At 40.6% G+C, this 16,645-nt stretch overlaps 1 protein-coding gene across 2 annotated transcripts in view; it reads left to right on the forward strand.

Annotated features, from left to right (window-relative positions):
* LOC139685734 (solute carrier family 41 member 1-like) overlaps window positions 1–16,645 on the forward strand; it is a 134,622-nt gene that overhangs the window by 54,123 nt on the left and 63,854 nt on the right. The window contains exon 1 of one of the 2 annotated variants that reach the window (XM_071582784.1): window positions 4,429–4,602. The exons of the other annotated variant lie outside the window; for it this stretch is intronic. The gene's annotated coding sequence lies outside the window, so the exon portion shown is untranslated. Of the gene's footprint in view, window positions 1–4,428; window positions 4,603–16,645 lie in introns of those variants that run through there. 2 annotated transcript variants of the gene reach the window in all.

Here is a 16,645-nt window from a genome sequence, read left to right on the forward strand (position 1 = left end):
AACAGCTAGTACGAGCCTCTCATATTAAGTAGCGATATTCAATTCGATTTCATGCTAGTAACCTAAAAAGACTACCTGATGACAGTTTCACTGATTCACCCCCTAATGATAGACCCGTTTCAGAGTACGGATTTATGAACTTATTGAATACTTTTACGATTTGAACATTTGCTCGGAGACTGAAGTCTACATTGGTGAAATTTCTATTTACAGTGGCAGCAAGTGTTTACCTTCCGTTTTTGTGGTTTAAGTTCACGCAGATACTTATTAATATTAAGGAAAAATTATGTTAAACTCTTTATCAATAATACTTACACTTAACTGATGGAAATATATAGCTATAAAAATTTTAATTCACAACCTATTCGAAGAAACATTTTATGAATTGATTTATCTTTTTTTCGCTATCCCCCTCAAAAATCAGCAAATTAAAGTAATAGCGAGTAACCGGAAGTGTAGTATGCCCAATTTCTCTGATATAACTAATATGATCGAGGTAGTGAAAATTACAGATGCTCTAGTTAGCATTTTATGGGTATTGGAAAGGCAACATAATTTATGTATCTATAATGAAAGAAGACACTTAGATTTTCCATTTAGAGCATTTTTGTTACGGCCTGGGTTTCGTTACAGGGTAACATCTTCGGAAGATATTACGCTGTAACGAAACCTAGGTCGCTCTAAAAATGCTCTGTGTGGAAAAACTAAGTGTCTTCTGTCATCATAGCGGATTTCCACCATGTTACGCCTAAAACTGTGTTATTTACATATCTATGTAAAACTGCAGGTAATGTTCTTTGAGAGTCTTTTTCATCAAAATATAGTCCTTATAAAACAGAACATTTTGATTGTTTTTATGCTTATTTTTCATAATTTATTCTATCATATTTTACCGTTATATATTCAATAATTCACATTCTGTTTTGTACGACTTATTTCTTCATACGCTTTCATGCATTATATGTTAATCAACCTGATAACATGAAAAATAAATGTGGTGAATAAGAGGACGCGGCAGTATTTCTGGTAAATGCAGTTTTTCATTAGAATATTTTGCCACTTGAATGGTATTGTCAGATTGAATTTTCTGAATTTAAAACGAGAGAGATGTACACATTTAGAGAAATATTTCTCGAACTTCTTAATGATTTCAATTGAAATCACGTTCTGTAAATTCACAATAGTAATCATACCATGTTATTATTATAATTGCTTCCATTCACAGTAGTGGTACTTCCTTGAACGGTGCTCCTATTTTACTATTACTAGATTATCTTTCAGCTACTGGCAGTTCCTTAACGATCATTACTATTGTGGCTGAATGGAACGAAATGACTTTGCCATGCCCTCGGCTTGAAATTTAAAACCTTTCCAATCCTCGTGAGTGAAAATAAACCTTCCCAGGTGAGGGCTTCCAGTGCAACAAAATGTTTTTTCATACTCCTTGCGGGAACCGTTACTTTTTATATGCTCTGCCACATCACTTAAATGAGGAAAAATTCCACCCTTAGGTACGCTTTGTTTACCCCTCCCCGGCCTTACGATACTTCATCCCGAGTGAAAAGCTATGGATCACCTGAGCAAATTTCCTTACCATGTTTAATGTAAATATGTGTGGAGAAAAAATCTTCGAAATCATCGCGGTGCGGTTGCAATTTTTAAAAATTAACTTTTTAAAGGATGGACTAAGATGCAGCAATACTGCGATATTCAACTTTTTCCCTCCAACAGCCTCATTCCACCTGATAGATAATTACTTCGGGCGTAGGTGGAAAGATTTCCTCGAAATTGAATTTTTTTCAACGGCTTATTAAAGATGATGTGAATACATGCGGAAGATTATTTTCCAGTCCAAGATTACTTATCGATCACAGGGATATGATATGTGCCTTCACATGGCGGTGTGGAACTAATGAGAAATTCATCCACCTGTGTGTGTGATGGTTTCGTGTTCAAGTCCTGTATTACTCTCAGAGATTGGGGCTTCTTAGAGCGCATTTCATCGATGAAACGTTTAGACAAGAATATGACATCCATTATTTAGACCTTCAACACTAATCTCTTATGTTTCCACATTTTCATTATGAAGTTGTCTTCATTAGCGGTAGAATTAGCTCTTACAAATGCATATAATACTAACCCAAATAAATTCAAACACGTTTTAACGTACATATAGTCCAAAATCTACTAGCGATGGCTGCATAATACCTACAAATTTTACAAACGCTACATTGGGTTACCATTTCCTAATCCATTCAGTACAGGAAAAATGTATCTCATGTTATGTCACCATCAGCCTAAGCTATCTCTACAGACTTTTCATTCTCACCCTCTCCTAGGAAGCTGTGATTTGAAATTTAAATCAACTATATGAAGAACCAATGTATTATTTAGCTTTGAGAGGATATCGGATATTTTTCAAAACCGGTCTCAGGGTAAGAGGACGATCTTCATGGATCACTGAACGTCTTTATTCGTCTATTTATTACACCACGGTAGGCTTCACCGTTTTTTGAGAATCCCATTAGATACCCTGTACCCTATTAAACAATATTCCATAGTGGGTTCAAAAGGGGGATAATATAAGGTGTGCAGAAAGTACCTAAACATTTCAGGTAGAAAATCTAGCATTGAGGGACGATCTAAATTATTTACCCTACGGCAGGTGAGTCTCGCGGTGATCAGGGCAAAGAACTTCTCATGTCCAGTGCTCGGGCTTAATTACAGAAGGTGAGGGACTACCGAGGGGTCGGTATCCTTTCTTGGCTGCTTTGCGAAGCCACCCGACAGAACTCCCATCTTCCCTGTGTCACCACGAAGGATCCTGTTCTCAGCTCAACCCCTCCCCCCTCAAACTTATGCCCCCTCTATCATCATACGCACTCGATAATAAAATCTTGGGTCCCGTCAAAACTAGTACTATTCATGAAAAATGTAAGATGGATAACCACGTGTGGTGGCGATTTTCTTGTCCTGAGACTAACTAAAAGATTCATATTCAACTAATAAAATATGCACTGTTAATTCTGTAATTTTAGTCAAATAAGGAACCTTTTATTAAGGAGTAAGGCATGGTCACACCCCTGACCGTCCCATCCCTTTTTTAAGATGATTAAAATCTTTTCTAAGCATTTCAATTAACTAAAGTGATCCACGCCTTCTTTAAGGAGGTTCGATCGTGACTGCACGATTCAATGTGTCACCTAAGTTCATCTATTAGTGGAGAGTGATGAAAAGTAATATAACACCCGTTCATACGTAGTTCTTAAACAAATGTTATGTGGATATACAGTTTTTAAACACTGAGAGCCTCTTATTGATATTTGAAACGCATTCTAATGCTCAATATTGGACTATCTTTGATGCGCCAATTTTTGAAACTAAGAGTTCGAGATTAATTTGTTTCCCTAATTCGCCTCTTTTCTCCACTAGTATCTTTCGAAGCCAAACAACCAGGAAAAAAGAAATCGCACCATGAGAATCCTTGTTTCTGATTCGTAACTCGTGAGGGTTTTAGTTCAAAAGGAATACAGACCACGTGCCACTCGGGATTGGCCGTTTATGATGTAACACCATATCTTATACCCGATGGATCCCACCCAACAGATTCCGATGTTGTGGCGTACCAGAGCGATTCACGCGCTCGAACGCGATGAAATGTGGTGCGAGCTCATATTTGCCTTTCTGGCCCAAGAGACCTTAAAAGACGTTTCTACTGAAGAGACACCCTCTTCCGTCCGCCGTACCCTCCTCCATTCCCTCCTACGGATATAAATTGCGGGACCGCAAGATACACCGCCCCACGGTCAGCGGCCGCAAGGGAGTAGCCTTGATGGGGACACCGTCGCCCCCTCCGCTCTCCCGAATCCTCGGCGGCCCACGCGGAGAGAGGGGACTGCCTGCTCTCCGCCCCTCGCGGCCCGCGACCCTGCCGACCATCCCACCCTTTCTGCTCCCCCCCCCCCCCGAGCGCCGACCATCACCCCGTGCACCGCCGCCGCCCCCACCGAGATGCACTCAGTAGTCTCCCTTCCCTCCCCCGAGCGTCCTCCCGCCCACGCCCCCCTCCACTTCTCCGACAGCGCCGTCGGGCGAGTCAGGGAACGAACGGAGAGCGAGAAGGAGACAGGGCGAGGGACACGGAGTGACTGTGATCTCGCGGAGTGCGAAGCAACATCTCCGGCCCGCGGCCCGACCCCCGCCAGGCTGAGGTGGAGGTGGCAGTGAGGCTCCCGTTCGTCGCGCGAGGGAAGAAGAGTACAGTCCCTACTCCAGTACAGTCAATCCCGCCCACACCCCCCCCCCCAAACCCCCTCCGACCCCCCCCCTAACAGCACGAGTGCCACGCGCGGAAGGGTCTTTCCAGCGCAGGCGACGCTCCTCTCACGGGAGGAACGTGCGCGTGGACGTTTTCAGTGGGGTCCCCCTTGGCGGGAGGCGGAAGGGAGAGAGAAAGAAGGGTCGCTGCGTCCCCCCCAGCCCGAGTGTCGTTCGTGAGCGTCCGAGGAGTTGAGCCGCGAGTCATCGCGGTCGGGAACCGGGAACTTGACACTGATCCGCCCGGTGGCCGGAGGGAGTTGCTCCGAGGGCGTCTCGAAACTGGTAAGAGGACCTTCGCGGAGGATCCGTGGATCTTGCCACGGCGTACTACCCTTACCCATCAAGGTTGTTCACCCGTCAAGTTTATAGCATATGTTTATAAGGCCTCAACCTACCTTCCGTCTCATGAGTGTTTTCATTTTGAAGCAGTTCGGGCGCTCTCATTATTAAGGGAAGCATGTCATTAAAATATACATATAACCGAAACCTGCCCCAAACGTGAACCGAAGTCTTTTGGGCACTTTCGACGCATTTTTCTCCTAATTAGTCGCACGCAGATAGGGAACTTGGGTTGAAAGTCTTCAAGGACTTTTATCTGTTTCGCAAAGGTATCTCGTCCATTCATCAAGTTGCCAACCGTGGAATCTTTGTGGTCGAATGAAATATAGCGAAGAAAATTACTTCATTAGGTCAATATTCTTCAAGACCGCTCTTAAACGTATTCATCGGCCAAGGGTGATACAGTAGATGACCAATTGCTTTTAGATAAAAATGAGTTTAAGGTTGAGAAAAAGCTGGCCATAACATAATTTATCCAATAAGTGAAAGGTGCAACGGCATTCGCAGTAGTTTTGCCGAAGCTGAAGGTCACTCAACACCATTAGAGAGAAATGGCTATGACTTTGCTGGTGACAACCACCTGGTGAATAAATGTTTACGATCAGCACCTATATATCATCCCTTGACACTAATATAAAATTATTTGAATTTAAGTTCGATATATTCCTACGTGGTTTTTTTATCGGTCGTCATAATTACGGGTACCTTTATATTGCGGCATGCACTCAGAATATCGACGTGACACAAGAATGATGGAAACGAAGCTTTTCTGATGGCAATCGAAACTCGAGGAGTAAAGTTTAATTCTGGATGCCATTTAATGGCATTGATTTTAAAAACGAAGTAAAATTATTCATTTAGCATCCTCTGCACTCTTAGCACTCTCTACCCCTCCCCAATTTGTAAAACAATCGGTTTTGTGTACATCAACTCATGTGAAAGCATACGGAAGTTGCAAGCAGTTTCCCTGATCTAAGATGATTCAACCGGAGACAATATAAGTGTGGACACGTTCAGTGTTTACGAAACTTATTTCTTCCGTGGAAGAAAAGTTATAAGCTTACCCAAATAGGACACGTGGTGCCTCTTTCTTCAATGCACAAACAATTTTTCCATCACTCATTTCCGCATCGAAATCAACACCCAAGGTTCTTCGCTCTGCTCCAAGCAAGAAATTGTAGCGGTTTCATTTGTCTGCATGCTACCACCGCTTACACACTGTCGGTCGCAAATCACTCCACTTCTCACCAGATTTTAAGGTAAGAGAATTGTTTACCTCATGTGTCGGCAAAAAAACCCATTTACCAGTGTATTTCATAAAAAATGAAAAGGAAAGTGTTAGTTGGATAGATCTCCCATTGATTAAATATGACTAACGAGGGATATGTTCCAATAAGTGATTTGCAGTAAGAGGTTGAAGCGGGAAAATACCATTGACGACAATCTTGTCGAAAGGGATATTGTTGGACCGACGTGTGTCAGAGAATTGATCCTCCGAAATATAATATTGTATAGATGTGAGAGTCGAAATGACTCGATCACTGGTGCCCACTTGTGCTTACTCGCCCAGGAGGCGCGGATGCAAATTACGCCGCTGGCATTTTTTTCGGTCGCATTCCAATTACTTACCGGTTTTCGAGTGTCGAGTATTTCAATGAGAGCAATTTTTCCGTCGAGAGGGGCGCTAAAATTTGGTGAATTTTCAGAAACATCTCAATTCTTCCCCACCGCCTCCTTCCGTTCACCAACAGTTTGCCTTCCCTCCTGTGCTGAGGTGTTGATTCGTGCGGGGCATAATTAATTAGCATGTGTTATTACAAGTGCTTTGTTTAATGCTCGTATCTCGACCGATTTTTTTACGATCGTATAGCATTCTAGTGTTAATAATAAAATGAAATCAGATAGGATGATGCGCTTATTTTTTTGGCATAATAAGAATACACCCTTCCGAAGTGTTAGAGTTTGAGTAGGAAGTCATCGCATGAGTAAATAGCAATTTTTAGGAAAAAAAGTGAAGAAATGCTTTTATATCTTTTTGCCGAGGCAACAGCAGCCAATTCAATTAAAATTGAGTAACTCCTAATTGAGGATTAAAATGCATGCTTTAGGTCTCAGTCAATGTGACGCATGCTGAAGTTGACTGTTACCTGTTGACAGTTTATAAAGGGACTAGATGTCTCACATTTATGCAGATCGTGAAATATATCATTTCAAAATACGTCGCCAAAATATGCTTTAATATTAGTTAATGATTTCTAAGAATTTTTATAAATGAATTTGTCTGCCAACGTATTTTAAGATAGTTGTTCTTCTATACACGAAAGCTTTAGTGCCCTCCATTTCATTTGGAAGAACCATATCAAAATTACATGGTACTTGACTTTGAGGCCCAATTTACTCTGGTACTTCCTTTGCTTACTGATTGTTTAATCATGTAAATATTTACGTTAAGACATAGTGATCTTAATCTCTGAAAGCGATTTATGATTTCTGTGGGGGAAGAAATTACTATGGAACAAATCGCAATCGATTTCGAAATTCATTCGTATCCTTCACAGGGCTAGGATCCTTTTAAAGTTGAAGCGGTTGAGGCATCAGGCTTCAACTGTTTTAAAGCGCCCCATCATTTGAAAATGTCGTAACTGTATCCTTTGCTTCCCACTGCTTTGGCAGTTGAAATGATATCTGTCTGTATATTCAGAGCACGTCCACTAAAAATCTCACACTTAATTGGTTGGGCCTCAAGTGCTCAGTGACCCGCGCGGATCTTCAGCCATGGGCGGTAAACTATGACTAATCAATACACTGCATATGCTAGAATCTGCTTTATACTTTTTTGGCGTAGATATTAATGCCAGTGCTTAAACGCCTTTCTTAGACAAACAACTCATCACTGTGACGTAGTTCGATGAAATACTAAATGCCATAGTCGCCAATAAATTTATGTCTAAGTTAAATAAATCTCAGATAATCCTTAATTAACGGTGAAAAAGAAAGCTACCATCAATTATTTTTTACCGTAAAATATATAAGGCATTATTTTTCATTCCAATTTGGGTATAAATAACTCAGAAAATGAATATTGTTTGTTTTCAATTTACACTTCAGTGTGCACATTCCTTTGTCAACTTGCTGCCATTAGTTTCATTCAGGAAGAATGGAATCATAGTAAGTAGCGAAGGCTAAATTGATCCCTAACCTTCGTAAATGGTTTTCAATTGGACGAGGTTAAAATATTCCCGCGCGGAGATTTTGAAACCGGTTTCCGCTGCGTCTCTCAACGGATACTCAAAAGTTATGACGACGCCCTCGGCACGGGCAGTGGCTCACGTGTTAGGTATTCGCGATTCCGGGGATAGGAGGCTGTGGGTTTTCCCGCCATTTCACTGGAAAGCTTTCACCCGGCAAGTTTCGCGGAAATGGCGCGAAACGGAGGGAAGAACTCTCGCGCCAGTCACATGCTTCAGATGGGGGACTCGAGGGCATCTCTGCGCATCACGCTCCCGTCATTACATCCCAAAGTGCGGCTCGATGGATGAATGGTCGGCCCGAAAAGAGGTGTGTGTTTTCGCTTCGATCACTTCTCCGCGTTGAGTGCCTGGAGTGCGCTTCGGCCTGGTTGTGCTCTTGAATGAAATGAGAAGAGGCCACAGATTAGAAGGAAGTTGTGCCGTGGAGAGAATGCGCGCGCTTTTCGAGCTGGTTTCTGACCTCGCAAGTAGCAGATCTGAAAGTGCCACGTTTATTGGCTGAGGGTGAGTGTATTATTATGTGATATTTTCCTGGAATCATTTCCCTCTTCTTCATAAAATCTATTATATTGTCGTAAACAATCGGTTCTTAAGTTTCTCATACCAATTTCAGCCTCTTGTAAATTCTTTTCACCGTTGCTTGACAGTCGCCTTGTCAAATTGTTAGAAAATCTTCTTCGATTTGATATACATTGTTATATCGGGGAAAACATACACGTACGATTCGTGGAGGGCGCCAAAAAAGGTGGCGCGTTTATGTAGTCGGAAGGTGTAGCGACGAAAAAGTGAAGCTTTTTTACTTTAGTAAAGCCTCATATTGAGTATACGGCGAGCGTTTGGGATCCATCCCCAAAAAACATTAATTATAGCATTGAATAGGGTACAGAGAAAGGCTGTTGGTTCGTGAAAAACTCGTACCAAAGGACACAAAGCGTCACACATGTAATACAGTATCTGGGGTGGGAACCTTTAGATATGCAAATACGCAAGGTTAGATGAAACGTATTACAAAGATATAAAGCGTGTGGTTTTGCATCCGACATTAGAGATATAATTAGGCCCTCAAATTACATTGGCAGTGTCGAAAATTGTCACAAAATTAGAGAGTTAGACGGTCGAACTGATAGTATTCGCTTTTCCCACGCATTATTTGGGGCAACAATACAAGGGGGAACACCTAAGAAAATGATAGGTACACGCTGTAGAAAATAGGGGTGTACAAGATTAAATTCACACAAAACACTCTCCCCCGCCGTGTGCCCTTTTTGCCAAGTGGTGTGTATCCGAATATATATACAGTCTATTGCATTTGTGAATTGTCCGTCCGGAATGTGTAGAATACTAACCGGTAATAAGTGACTGAATTGCATTGTGCCTGCCCTCTTTTAAGGTATTTTCTTGTCGTCTTTGTGTAGGGAACGGAATAGCTGCTAACCATAGGAATGGCTGCTGAACTCGTAATATGTGTAGGCATATTGCATGATTGGTGTTCGGTCGCCCCACTTCCACGCGGTTTTTCGTGGATCGTGGGGTGCCAGGTGCATGAGGAAATAGAGGGGATATATGCAGAATGACTGGTGACCTACCAGCCCCTGCCAAACGTCCTTGCGACAGCTTGCGATGTATTATGTACACGTAGATAAATGTAGATATTATTCATAAGCTCTCGAATCCTCATCATCTAACTCAAGTGCCGAATTGAAACTTTTGTCGTGCGGGCAGCATTAATAGATCCTAATATTTGTTTTATTAAATTCGTGCATGTGCTGAATCGACCACTTGGCACGGTTGGTGCACACCTACCTACGTAGCTGCGAACCTCCAACCGAGATACGTAACTCCGCAGTTTTTTTAAGAGAAATATACCAATAGGTAATATATTATCTAAACCCAAGAAAATGGGAGTAAGAGATGTTTCAGACCCTTTAGCCGCATCCTTTTTGGTAAAATGTTTTCTTCGTAATGGTTATATTATGGCCAGTATAATTTCATTCAGTGAGGGGGGCCCAAGATACCTAGAGGACGGAGGAGGCTGCACTTCAATACATTTTTACTACACCACCTCAGTGCCAGTACCAATCGAGGCACCAGTAAGTGCCAGTGCCTATCGAGGTGATGGTAGTAACGCTCGAGATGATTATGTATTATTTGTGGCACCTCAAATTAGGATATATCATTTGCTTCTTTCTTGAATTGGAAAAAAATGTTATTAACTTGAACGTATTAGTAGGTGCATCGAATGTACAACAAAAAATTGTCATCACGTTGAACTTTCCTTTTCTTCTTGGTTTATTAGTACTGGATTCTTCCCTTTTGAAAAACATACGCCACGAAAAGAAGCGATGCAAGGAGGTTGGGTAACTGTCGATTAAAGAAATTTAAAAGTACCAAAAATTACCATGGTGTTTGATACAATCGAGGGTAGGTGTCACGTAGCTTCGTACATTTTCCTTGCATAACAATTGTTCGCCAAATATCATCTGTTATTCGATTGATGCAGATAATTCGTGTTCCTGTATTGGCTTGGTGGCAACTGATTGCCTTCTTTACCGGCTTCCACTTAAAAAAGAATTCAACTTAACCGGTCATTCAGTTTAACTGTCTTAAAAGGAGAGTAAAATTTCCTGCAGTTTTCTAAATATCTTGTCTCTGATAAATCTAAATATTCTATAGCCAGAATTAAATCGCAGTTGATATTAAATACCTTATTTAATACCTAATAATCATAATTTATTACGGAAAACGTGCCGCATATTAACGAAAGTATCGGCGGGGAAAATTACTCCTTTTGTGCTCTCGATAACCTCTGATTGTTTAACACTGGATTGCTATCACATTTTATAATTTTAATGTTATTACCGTATTGTGCGTAAAACGTTGATAAATTTAAATATAATTTGCCTGGGTAAAATGGGCGTGGAGATTATTTTAGTCTCAGTTTCGCTCCAATAAAAAAAATGTATTATCATTTTTGTTCTGGATCAAACAACCACTTCATATGTTCGACCATTCTCCAGAACCGACGACTTCCAGCAACCTTAGTATCCATAAATGAAGCTGAGGGTGAAATTCACACCTGAAGTATTCTTGCACGTCAAAGTGTCTAAGAACGCAGTTTTCATTTCGCATTCCTTTCTCTTACATCTTGTGCATTCATTTACCACGTGCCGCTGCTGCTGTCACGTTGTCCCGAGGGCTTTTCACACGGATGGTGACTTAATATATTCGGACATTCCTGTTTTTTTAACCAAATACATTTCTCAAGGCGCGCAGTTATAGCGTTTACTACGCGGAGGTAGGTGCGTCACATTCTCCTCTCAGCCTTAGGGGCGTCGGTAGGCGGTCAGAGGTGGGCGCGGGGCAGCATTTCAGCGGAAAACGGAGATTCCCCCGTCGGACACGTGTGGTCAAGGTCTTTCCTCGCTCGCGTGGACACGCGCTCGTCATTTACCAATATCCTACCCAAAACATATCTTATCTTGTCCAAATGTATACCTCAGAGACTGCACGTTGAGAGACAGTAACTTATTATGTTTGAGTTTGCCAGAGTGCGTTTATTGCATTACTCTTCTGAGGCTTGCAAAACAAAATAACTCCCCTCGTGTGTTTATAAAATTTACAATTATATCACTGTCGCTTGAAAGAATAGAAAAAAACATCCGCCGACTCCTCCTTGAGAAAAAATGAGAAAGTATAGTGGTTAGATGTGTTTGTTTGTACAGCGCATGACAGGCTAAGGACATTTGAAGTTTTTCTCACGAAAAATAAACAGCCACTCTTCGCATATCTTACAGATCCTAGTCACCGTGTGCTATTCTAGATGTCACGGCGAGTTACTTTGGGAAATGATATCGTCCCTGAAACCGGCCAATCTAAATAGGAGGGAGAGATAAGAGAAACAGGAAGCCGCACTGTGACTAGCCTGGCGTGGAAGTGGCTTTCTGGAGGTTCGTTTGTTCATATTTTGCTCTTTTCCTTCCTTGGCCTGGTACATACAAATGAAATCCGAAATAGATTAGGGAAGAGAATTTTCATCGCAGGGAACATTTTACGGCATGCATGGGAAACGGTTGGGTGCGCAAAAAGAGAACCGGGTAGGGCATCAGTGAATATACGAGGGTCATCCGGAAAGTAGTACCCGTTCGTGCCGCATGAAGTGCTGACGACGCGAGTAGCCGCTGGACGAGGTCAGATAGCTTCAGTGGCTTGTCTGCCTTCTCTGAGCCAAGTTGCGTGACGCTAGCATTGCCTGTGTTGTTTCTGTGATTGTTTACAATGTTTAAAAAAATTGAGAACGCCGCCAGTTGTGAAGTGAGGGCAGTGATTAAATTCCTCAATGCAAGAAACGTTCGCCCATGTGATATTCATCGCCAATTAAAGGAGGTGTATGGAGACAATGTAATGGACGAGTCGTCTGTTCGGCGGTGGTGTCGCAACTTCAACATGGGGAGGGGGAACACACACGACGATGAGCGTTCGGAGAGACCGTCTGTCATTACAGACCAACTGGTGAGCTCAGTTGACGAATTCGTGAGGAACGATCGGCGCGTCACAATTGATGACATCTGTGAGCATTTTCCCAATGTTTCTCGAACAATTGTTCATGAAATTGTTAAACACCATCTGCATTATGCAAAAATTTGTGCAAGATGGGTCCCTCGCGTATCTCAATGAGCTGGCGGCGAAGGACTATGCAGCAGGAATACAGAAACTTGTCACACGTTATGACAAATGCCTTAATTTGCTTGGAGATTATGTTGAGAAGTAGTTTAAAGTATCCTCTTTCAAATAAAATTTTTTATGTTTGTTAATATTTACTTTTGTGTCTTTATTTCACGAACGGGTACTACTTTCCGGATGACCCTCGTATGTTCCCCTATTAATCCTATTGTCGCTTGACGTTTATGATCCGGGGAATTTTTCCTTTTAATACGTACCACTTGGAAGATGGACTGAGTCCCAAAATGTCCCTAAGTGCGTCCGCACACGTAGAATTAAAGAAATAAAATTTAAAACTATTTCGCATACCGAGTATCACATCAAATGGACATATGCCATTGGACCAATACTTCACACTTAGACAGTCAATATTTTTAGTGATCCAGAACTCTCTCCAGGCCTCCAAGTATCAATTTTGAATCACATTTGACCAATATATTTGGTGAATTTCGTTGGGTTGTTTGGCTAGCTTGAGTGCATATCAAATGACATTTCTTTTGTGCTAACGGATTCCGGGATTATCAACTCATTAAAAAGCTGGCGCTCAGGCTATTGCGTATGATTATAAATCCTATTTTCCCCCATCAAATCTTCACAGTCTAAGTATTAATCGCATTAGTGTGTTAGCCTAATAGCTCTACGCTAACGTTGGAATGTTGGATTTATCGCTGAAATTTCTTTTTCCATATGTTTTCACGTACCTGGAATTACCTTATATTTAACGCGCATTTAAAATAATTATTTCAATGACTTAAATATTTATGAAAGAAGTCTTGCTCTCAAGTATGAAGAAGCAAAAGCAGCAAGAAATGAAAATTTCTTATCAACCGAGAGGACGGCTGATGTGGGAGGTGGGCCGGCTGGTGCTGGGTGGGCATTGCACGTGAGATCGGAGCTGTAGACAATGCACCTATTTTGTCCGTCAGCTCTACATTAGCATGTAGCTTTGTCCATTTATTTGATGACTTTCTTTGATAAAATTTTCGCCCCTCCCTAAATGTATTATATTTTTGTTTTGTCTATGTATCCTTCCGTTTCCGTACCTACCTCCATTTAATGCTTCATTTCTTTAGAACTAGGGACGCTTAGGCCTAGTGTGTAGATTCTTACTAAGACGTTCTCTAGGTGCACATATGCTTAGTGTATTACTCTATGAATAAGGATTTTATTGCAGGGAGGACTATTCATTACACAATAAGAACGAAGGGGGACCAATAGGGAGCTTGTAGTGGATAGCATTACACAAGTAACTCAATATGTTCTCGTGTGTATTCGCTCTCCATGCAAACCGTTTTCAAGTACTTATTGATGCAAAAGTGAAACAACCACCTGTATAATTTGATATTTACATAAAAATACGACGATTCATTCACAACGTCCACAGTCAGTGTCGTAATCAAAGGGCTTCGTTTTCAAAATGTTGAAAGCCAAAAAACCCTATTGTCATTAACTTTCTGAAATTCATTGTATTAAAGAAATTACGTGTAAATTTACCTTCATTGAAACATGGTATCCCCATGCTATATATTTCCTCCTGTGAGTATAATATCGTCAGTTATTTCACAGGAAGACGGGTTATAATATCTATAAAGTTTACGTTGTCGATTAATCTTTTCTAGCATGAAAGTACCAAGATCAGGTTAAGTGACACGAAGGCTAATATCTTTGTTGATACATTCACTTGACATTGAGGGGATTCGTTTATCCCTCACTCCCATAAACCTGTCTCTAGCCTTCAATCATTATTATTCTCATTAAATATTTCTAATTCGGTGTTCCATATGCGACGAACAGAATTATTTTAAAAATAGACCACGAGATATTTGTTTCAGCAATAAATGGTGCGATCTGTCAATGGAATATCGCGGCAAAATAATAAACCAATTATCAATGGGATATGAGACGGGGGAATCAGGGAATTGATAGAGCTTAAAGCAGTATCGCCAGTGAAAAATGTATTTCGCCGATAAGTCTTACGATTTTTTTCCCTTGAGGCAGCTATCGGCTGGGTTGCGCCGGAAATATTTTTTCTCCACTAGACCTCGTTGATGAGCACTGGGATTTCATGGAGAGAGGATATGCATCTTGATATTACATGACCTTCGTATGTCAGAGCTAAGTTGCACGCAAAACAATGCTCAAGTTGTGAGCTGCAAAATAATATGAAAAATTCATTCATTGTCATTTTCCAGAAAGAAAGTGAGTGTGCGTGTGTGTGTGTGTATACATGTGTGGGTGTATATGTGTGTGTGCATGTATGTGTGCATCATAAAATTGCAAATGTTTTTCATATTTACCATGAATTTTCTAAAACCTTGCATGGATATGAGAGGGAGTGAATATATATATATATATATATATATATATATTCCCTTATATATATATATATATATATATATATATATATATATATACAAACACGCACTCACTCCCTCTCATATCCATACAAGGTTTTAGAAAATTCATGGTAAATATGAAAAACGTTTGCAATTTTGCAAGTTTGTAATTTTTTCTGTAGCCAAAGTATACAAAGTTCCTTATTTACGGAGTTATGGCAAAAAAAACGAACCAAAATAACTGTAACACACAAAAAAATGTTTTACGTTTTTCATAAAATCCAGATTTTAGGTGTAAATGTTTATGCACTAAATAAAATAAATAAATATAGTTAAAAAATATACTCAATAAAGTAATGGTGGAAATATACTCAATGATGTTATTCCGTTGATGGGTGCGAGCCAAATATTTTGAACCCGAAAATCTCTGGAATACCTTCGATCAAGAATTACTTTCCCTCAATAACTTTTTAATCTTCAAAGACACGAAATTATACCATTTAGAAAAAATGGTTGAAAATTGAATTTGATATCAATTAACATCTTTTGTGTTTACGTCACGGCAATAGTAAATGAGAAAAGATGTCTGACTGACATAATTAATCATTCCATCGTCCTTAGCTGGGTTCGGACAATTACATCGTGGTGGTGGTTTCGGGACCTCGATTTTGACATTATTTCCTGTCCGCGAATCTATATTTAAGGAAGTTTATTTTTAACGACCTGAAACTTATTTTGACGGGATATTGCCTTCAGTCGAATGATTCACTATTTGTTACACATTTGACCCTTACTCATATATTATTAATTTTTTATATAAAACCATAAACACAGTAATCAACCCGAAGGTCCGTTTGGTAGGTGATGGTAGAGTTCACCCAGTACCAAGCCCGACGGCGTGTGAAATTCCCATATTAGGGTAGGCGGGCCAGTTCCTTTCCCTGTACCGGAAATGGTTTCCCAGGAAGATCTGGTACCTGAAAAATCACATAGCTTGGGTGGAGCTGCAGGTGCCCAGAGAGGCTTTCCCGGTCAGTAGGTCAACGCTCTACCCCCGGACAGGGGTAGAAAACTCCAATAAAGTTCACATCTAAGGAAAGAGTCCGAAATAATGACTGACCAGCGAAAACTTAGAGCCTCTAGTACTTCTCTAGTATTTTGTATTTTTAGTAAAAATCGTTTCACTTCAAGCAGAGACAATGCGATACTCGCAAGGAGGCAATATTTTGAGTGACATGATAACATTTTTCATTCCCAGCCTAACTCTTTACAGCTTGAAAATAAATCCGCAGGTCCGGATTCGAGGACAGGGGTCTTTTATCCCGAGATTTCTAGAAGCATTTCTTTCTGGAATCGGGATGGAAAAATCGTGGGAAAATTGGGATCTTTAGCCTTCAGCTGAAGATCGTTAATATGAACGCACCGCTGTTTGTTATTTATATTGATTGATTATATCGTTATTCACATTTATTTCATCTAAACATAAATATTTTGTAACAACGAATGCTTCTCGCCACACTCCCATCCAATCACCTTTTCAGGTTAATAATTTAGAGAAAGTCTGCTAAGATTACGCAGATTTGTATTTGCCCTCATTATTCCCTGACATGGAATCGTTACCTGTAATGGAAAGTGCTACGCAATTTGAAATATAATTGTTATTTTTATAAATAAAGAGAC

The sequence above is a fragment of the Hetaerina americana genome, unplaced genomic scaffold, assembly GCF_022747635.1.
Source record: "Hetaerina americana unplaced genomic scaffold, ioHetAmer1.1.p SCAF_12, whole genome shotgun sequence".
Taxonomy (NCBI): Eukaryota; Metazoa; Arthropoda; class Insecta; order Odonata; family Calopterygidae; genus Hetaerina; species Hetaerina americana.